The sequence below is a fragment of the Amblyomma americanum genome, chromosome 5, assembly GCF_052857255.1.
Source record: "Amblyomma americanum isolate KBUSLIRL-KWMA chromosome 5, ASM5285725v1, whole genome shotgun sequence".
NCBI classification, from domain to species: Eukaryota; Metazoa; Arthropoda; class Arachnida; order Ixodida; family Ixodidae; genus Amblyomma; species Amblyomma americanum.
Window position 1 is genome coordinate 99,279,351 of NC_135501.1, and position 6,552 is coordinate 99,285,902.

The 6,552-nt window shown below is 47.8% G+C and overlaps 1 pseudogene; it reads left to right on the top strand.

The window, feature by feature from the left end:
* Positions 1 to 390: 390 nt before the first annotated feature.
* On the top strand, positions 391 to 5,482 carry LOC144134066 (uncharacterized; annotated as a pseudogene).
* The last annotated feature ends 1,070 nt before the right edge of the window (positions 5,483 to 6,552 follow it).

Here is a 6,552-nt window from a genome sequence, read left to right on the forward strand (position 1 = left end):
AACATGGCTTTTGATCACAAAAAAAGCAGCTTTTTAAAGGTTTACAAATTGTCTTCTTGTGCCTGGTGCAAAATATATAAACTGCCACACTCAAACGGTAATGCTCATTTTGAAATGCTACTGTGCTGACAATAGCGCGTCTCAAAAAAATTCTTTCCTGCCAAACTGAACCCTTCGTATTAGCAACCGACCTTCGTCGTTCACTGCACTCATCGCTGCACCTTGATGCATTGAGTGTGATTTTTCAAAAAACAGTAGATCTCGTCCCCCAAACCGGTTAATGCTAAACATTCGCAATCTCCAACTTCATTAAAAGAACCATCAACCTGACTGAACAGTTTTCAAACAACCGGTATCAGTGCAACAAACTACAAAATCACATCTCCAGCCATGGAAGCGTCGCATAAGGAGAAACACAGGGGTCTTGGATGTGAGTTCGGAGTCGCTCCCAAAAGGACCACAAGTCAAGAAGGACGTTTGCTCCGAACACCGCCACCACCACCAGGCCAGGGCTGCCGACGAGTTAAAGGACTTGGATGTAGAAGGAAGATTACTGGAGGGTTTATTTGCATTATTTACATAGGTAGAAGTCAATGGAAACTTCGCTCCGAAGAAGGGATCTTAAAACGAGGCTTAAAGAGCCTTGAAAGGGAGCATGATCCCTAAATAAAGCACACAAATGGAGTACCCAAAAGGGAACCCGACTGAGACTTACATGGGAGCACAGAAGAGGAGCACACCAGAGGAGCACGATTTTCACTGCACATGCTGTCCAGTTTTATACAGTTCTTGTTCCCCAGATTCCCCAGGTTGAGGACGTTTCCGCCATGGTGGGAGTGGCTTAAACTTGTATTAACACGCACAAACACGTTGATTTCCTGGCTTGCAGTATCAACTCCAACAAACAGAAAGCACCAAACCACCAACAAAGGAAAGCATAGATGGGACGTTCCGAACAACAAAGCACTGCCCCACGCGCAACCGCACGAAATTCACTCCAGACCCACCAGGCTTCCTTGTAATGTCAAACCAAATCCTGTTCGCGAATAATGATCCCTCAAATTTGACCGAATATAGGGTGAAAGCGAGCGTCCGCGTGATATCTGAGGTCGCCAAGGACAGACTGCCACGTTGTACTATAAACGGTGGTATGTCAAAGCCTTCAAATTTTAAAGAGAAACTTCATCCCTTATTAATCAAAGCTCTGATCTCCCTAAACTACCAGAATATCGAAAGTCTGCTTAAAATTTTGGCCCACACTCAGATTAATCTGCAGGTCTTTCTCAAAGAAGCTTGATCGCTCGAGACAGAATCAACGGTTCCGGTTGAACTCGCAAAGATGCGACTACGCATCACAAACCTTACTCACTCTCGTACTAGCGAGATGCTTCCCTTAAACTAATTTTTCAATGTGAAACCTGGTCACCCTCATCTATTCGGTCGTTCCAGCGACGGTGGCGGCGCCACGCGGCCTCTTCCTGAAGCGGCGAGTCGGTGATCGCTCTGCTTGGCGCGTGTAATTGGAGTGGTTTGCAGCATAAGATAAACGTCAAAAATGAGCATATTCTGTTCTTAAACGATGTGCGAACATTACAAGCAGCAAACATGTTATTTCTGCCAACACGTAAAGAGTTCCAAAAGCAGTGATTAAGTGCATTCTGCAGGTTGGTAACGTGTTTTAGCCAAATGACCCGTTTCAGCGGCGTACCCTGTTGACTATGTTGGTCGCATGAACAAAGCACCGAATAGAAATGCATTGACGCCACGGCACCGTGTCGTCAATGCATTCCTATTTGGTGCTTTGTTCATGCGACCAACATAGCGTATCGCAGCTGCATGAAAGCAGTGCAGTCCTTATAAAATGAGCTGATGAACTATACTGGTTATGTTTTAAGGCGGACGTTTGCAGAAAACAGATTTTTCCTCAAGATTTAGTCCATTTTTGTCTATATTAAACTCTGGCTTTCTGACCACAACATAATTGCTAAATAGCGATATGAATGGCAAGAACATTACAATTATACCTTCATTTCTCGAATATAATGCGCAATGTGCATGAATAATCGCATAAGCTTCTTGGAAACTGTCGTCTGCTTACTCGATCACAGCGTTTTCCCCCGCAAGTCAAAAACAAATTTTGAGCGCTAATTTCAACTGTATTACTCGAATGACCTCTTGGCTGCCGCTTCAATCCACAGCTACATTGCCTTTTCTATTACCGCGTATATGTGACTAACGTACGCTGCAGAAGGATTATAGTAGAACACAATTAAGTCTGCAGTAAAGCTCCGCGCGCAACCGGAGCGGTTTGCAGCATAAGATACACGTCAAAAATGGCCATATTCTGTTCTTCAACGGTGAGCGAACATTGCAAACAGCAAACACGTTGTTTCTGCCAACACGTAAAGAGTTCGAAAAGCAGTGATTAAGTGCATTCTGCAGGTTGGTAACCAGTTTCAGTCCAATGACTCGTCAAACAAGCAGCCAATCACGAGTGGAAATTGTAGGCTCAAGGATTTTGATCATGCATTGACGACACGGTGCCGTGCGTCAACAGAGTACGCCGCTTAGACGGGTCATTGGGCTGAAACTCGTTACCAACCTGCAGAATGCGCTTAATCACTGCTTTTCGAACTCTTTACGTGTTGGTAAAACTTTTCTGTTTAGCTAAACAAGCAGCCAATCACGAGTCTAAATTGTAGGGTCTAGGATTTTGATCATTCTGGCTTGTTTGATGCAGCCCAACATTAAAAGGTTGGTTTCGGTCACTGCTGTAATTGGCAAGTGCCGTTAGTTTACGCCGCGGACCGCAGCCAGTGTTACCAATTGCTGATTTTCGCTTCAATTGTGTCCTTATAAGATCAGCGCGCAAGCAATACACATAACGTATTTATGCGGGTAAGGGCCGCACTCCTGTAGGCACGAAATATAGCGTCAGATTGTCTGGTTTATTAAAGCAGTTTATTTCACTTTCGGGTAAGTGCCGAAAAAAAAAGAAAGTAAACGCGCAAATAACCGCACTTCAATGTGTTTGTCGCACTTTACTATGCTGAGTTCGCAAGTTTCAATGGTTTCTGCGGCACTTACGAACTGGCGATTCCATGCTCATATCGATAAAAATTTATTTCGAGCCTGTAATGCAGCCAAAATTAGGCGTGGCATTTTATTGATAACCAAGAAGAATTACCTGCTGCTTATCTAGGCTCTAAAAATTACACGAAAGGTGCCACAACGTCAAGAAGCCGCTTTCTTTCTATAGAGACACACGCTATGGCATCGGCGCCATCACCGCCTCGTCCGCCATATCGCTCAGCCGCCGCGCCACCTATAGGGGCTGGAATGACCGAATACACAAAGCTGCTACAGCTGTTCTCCACAGAATTCTGCGGCCTTACTTCAGTCGGTTAGCCTCCGAATAACACCAACGGCTAATAAACCACGCGCCGCTAAACAGAATTATACAAATGTATCCAAATACACGTATTTTCATTGACTCCGCAACGCACTCGCTACATTTCCGTTAATGTAACAACACACCCCTGGTATCGCGACCAAGTTTAGCACGTCTGAAACTACTAAAGATACAAAGCAAACCTGTTTCAAAATTTCAAACACGCAGAAACTTCCTAGCTCTCAGCGATTCTACCTACGCAAACAGCTCGTCTACTCTGAAACTGTCGTCGCTGTATTCTTGTGAGTGTCCTTATCATTTGGTAGCACGGCAATTTGACACTCATATCTAAGTCAAAGAGAATAGCGTCTGCCGAAATTATGATAATGTATATCTATATCCGATCAACTCAAAACCTTTAGCCCCAAACAACGTAGCCTTTCCCTCTCCGATTTCACGCACCCTAAAACAAGAGGAATAAAAAAAGTTACTTCGAATGGCTACGCGGGATGAAAGCTGACTCACCTCCCCCGGTTTGAAAGGATTAGTTTTCAGACGCGCCCGCCGGGGTCGCTCTCTGACTGCTTGTACTCCTGTCAACTCGTCACAAAAGGCAACTGAAAACCGCCGTTCTTGACGGCCCCTGTCATCTCCGCGCCCCCTCGACGCGCTCAGAAGGCCTTGGGAAAGCATGCAAATTCGAGAACCGACTCCTGGCGACGAACCGCTTCCAGCTGTAGAAGCTACCCTTTTTTTCTCGTCGCAAGTAAGCTCGGCTACGCTTTCGCCCTGCGCGCTTCCCGGAATCCAGTGCGGAAACTGGACCCGTCCTTCTCAAGTACACGCGTGGAACCCGCCTGCAAACCTGGCCTCTGTTTCTCGAGGCATACGCACGCCTCCCCAGAATGTCACGAGACTTAGCGTCTTGTGATCATTCGTGCAGCTTTGCTTTTTTCTTTACCGCGTTTTTGTCTGGCGTCGAGGTTGAGGGGTAGGTGGTGACTTTGCACCATGAGGGCGAGGTGGAGCCAGTGGAGAGTTTGTGCCCCGAGGACGTGGCTTCACAAGAGGACGTGGTGGACCTCCCACACGTGGTCATGGCGACTTCACACGACGGGGCCGTGGGGACTTCACACCACGTGGCAAGGGGGCTTTGCTCCTCGGGGACGAGGCGACTTCAATGCCCCTCATGGCGGAGGCTTTGCGGGTGGACCGCCCGGACGTGACATGCCTGGAGGACCACCGATTCGGGGAGGACCGGCAATGAGGTGTGATGCCCCGCCACCTCGTGGAGTCGGTCGTGGCATGCCACCTCATGTAGGGATACCCATGGGGGCTGGTGGACCACTTGCCAAGCGAGGCCGTTGGTGGTGACCGCCAAGTGCGGCCTCCTCCTACCAGGACTCGTAGTACAACAATGGCGCAAGCCAAGACTATGGAAACAGCGGTGGCTATGACGATGGCTATGAGCAAGCACCTGTCAGCCAGAACACCTATCAAGACCCGTACAATGCGCCCTCTGACATGATGATGAATGACTGCCAGAGCCAGGGAGTCGGCAGTGCAGGCGGATATGGCGATGGTTCTGGTGGCTACAACACAGATTACTCCAAACCACCGATAGAGTGGAGAGGCGGCGACTTCAGAAGCAGTGGCGCTGGATATGCAGCTCCTGCACCTTCCGGTAGTGGCTACGCTAGCAGCTACGACGACAGGGGATATGGGGGCAACTACGGCGGAGAACGTCCAGCGGCCGACAGCTTCAGTGGAGGTGGTCCCCGATCAGACGATCGTTATGCCTCCTATGACAGCTATGGTAGCGGAGCGTATGGCCAGTCTCGGGATAGCTATGGAGGCACGGGCCGCTATTAAGAGTGCAGCAAGCTGTCAACTCTTGCTTTTTGATTGCAGGCTTAGAAGAGCACCAGTGACATATTTTTCACGTCTGAAAGAGCCTCCACCATGCCCGCCACCATCCATCTTCAACTTACCATCACGGCCTTGCTCGAAGAAATTTAGATGCAGGCACTGCACTTTTTGTTTCCCCAACACCACATGTGAAGTTCGTGCTCTGTAATTTACTCTTCATTTCACATTTTCTCACATGCAGGATATTTTTCTTCATTTTTTTAACATAGCCAAGTGGTTTGGAAGGCCACTTGTGCACTGAAAAAGACACTCCAAAGTCTTTCTTTGTATGTCTCTTCATGTGAACCTGGCATTCTGTCATAAAAAAGAAATAACTCGTTTGCGCTCCTGCAGCTATGCCTCTTTTTTTGCAGCTCTGCCTGTCGTTTCTGCCTTTCCATTTCCGCCGCTCTTTTACGCTCTTGTTTTTTCGCCCATCTTTTCGTGTTATCCAAGGCAATTTCGAAATGATCGTTTAATTCTGTCTCAAAAATTTTGATTGCCTGGATAATGTCCAAATCTTTCGCGCTTTCCTCCACATCCCATCCTAACTCATCGCACAAAAACCACAGATCTGCCCTCGACAACCTCGTCAGGACAATGGTCGCTGCCCTTACGTATTGGTTTTGCTCGCTCACGGTGATTCTGAGCTACTACCCCTGTGCTACAGATAAAAACGAGATCAACCAGGAGTTCAAATTATTAACCCAGAATTTGACGCCTGGAGGATCTAAAGCAAAAACCAAGCACTCATCCGCAGATGCAGCACCATGTCACCCGGTTCATTCCACCAGTTGTTGGGTGTGGCGCTTCTATCCCACCGCTGCCACCAGTTGTTTGATGTGGGTTCGAGTCGCTCCCGACGGGACCACAGGTCAAGAGCGACGCTTGCTCCAAACACCGCCACCACCACAAGGCCAGGACTGCCGACGAGTTAAAGGACTTGGATTATGGAAGGAAGATTACTGGAGGGTTTATTTGCATTATTTACATAGGTAAAGTCAATGGAAACTTCGCTCCGAAGAAAGGATCTTAAGACGAGGCTTAAAGAGCCTTAAAAGGGAGCATGATCCCTAAATAAAGCACACAAATGGAGCACCCAAAAAGGAACACGACAGAGCATTACATGGGAGCACAGAAGAGGAGCACACCAGAGGAGCACGATTTTCACTGCACTTGCTGTCCAGTTTTATACAGTTCTTGTTCCCCAGATTCCCCAGGATGAGGACGTTTCCGCCAGGGTGGGAGTGGCT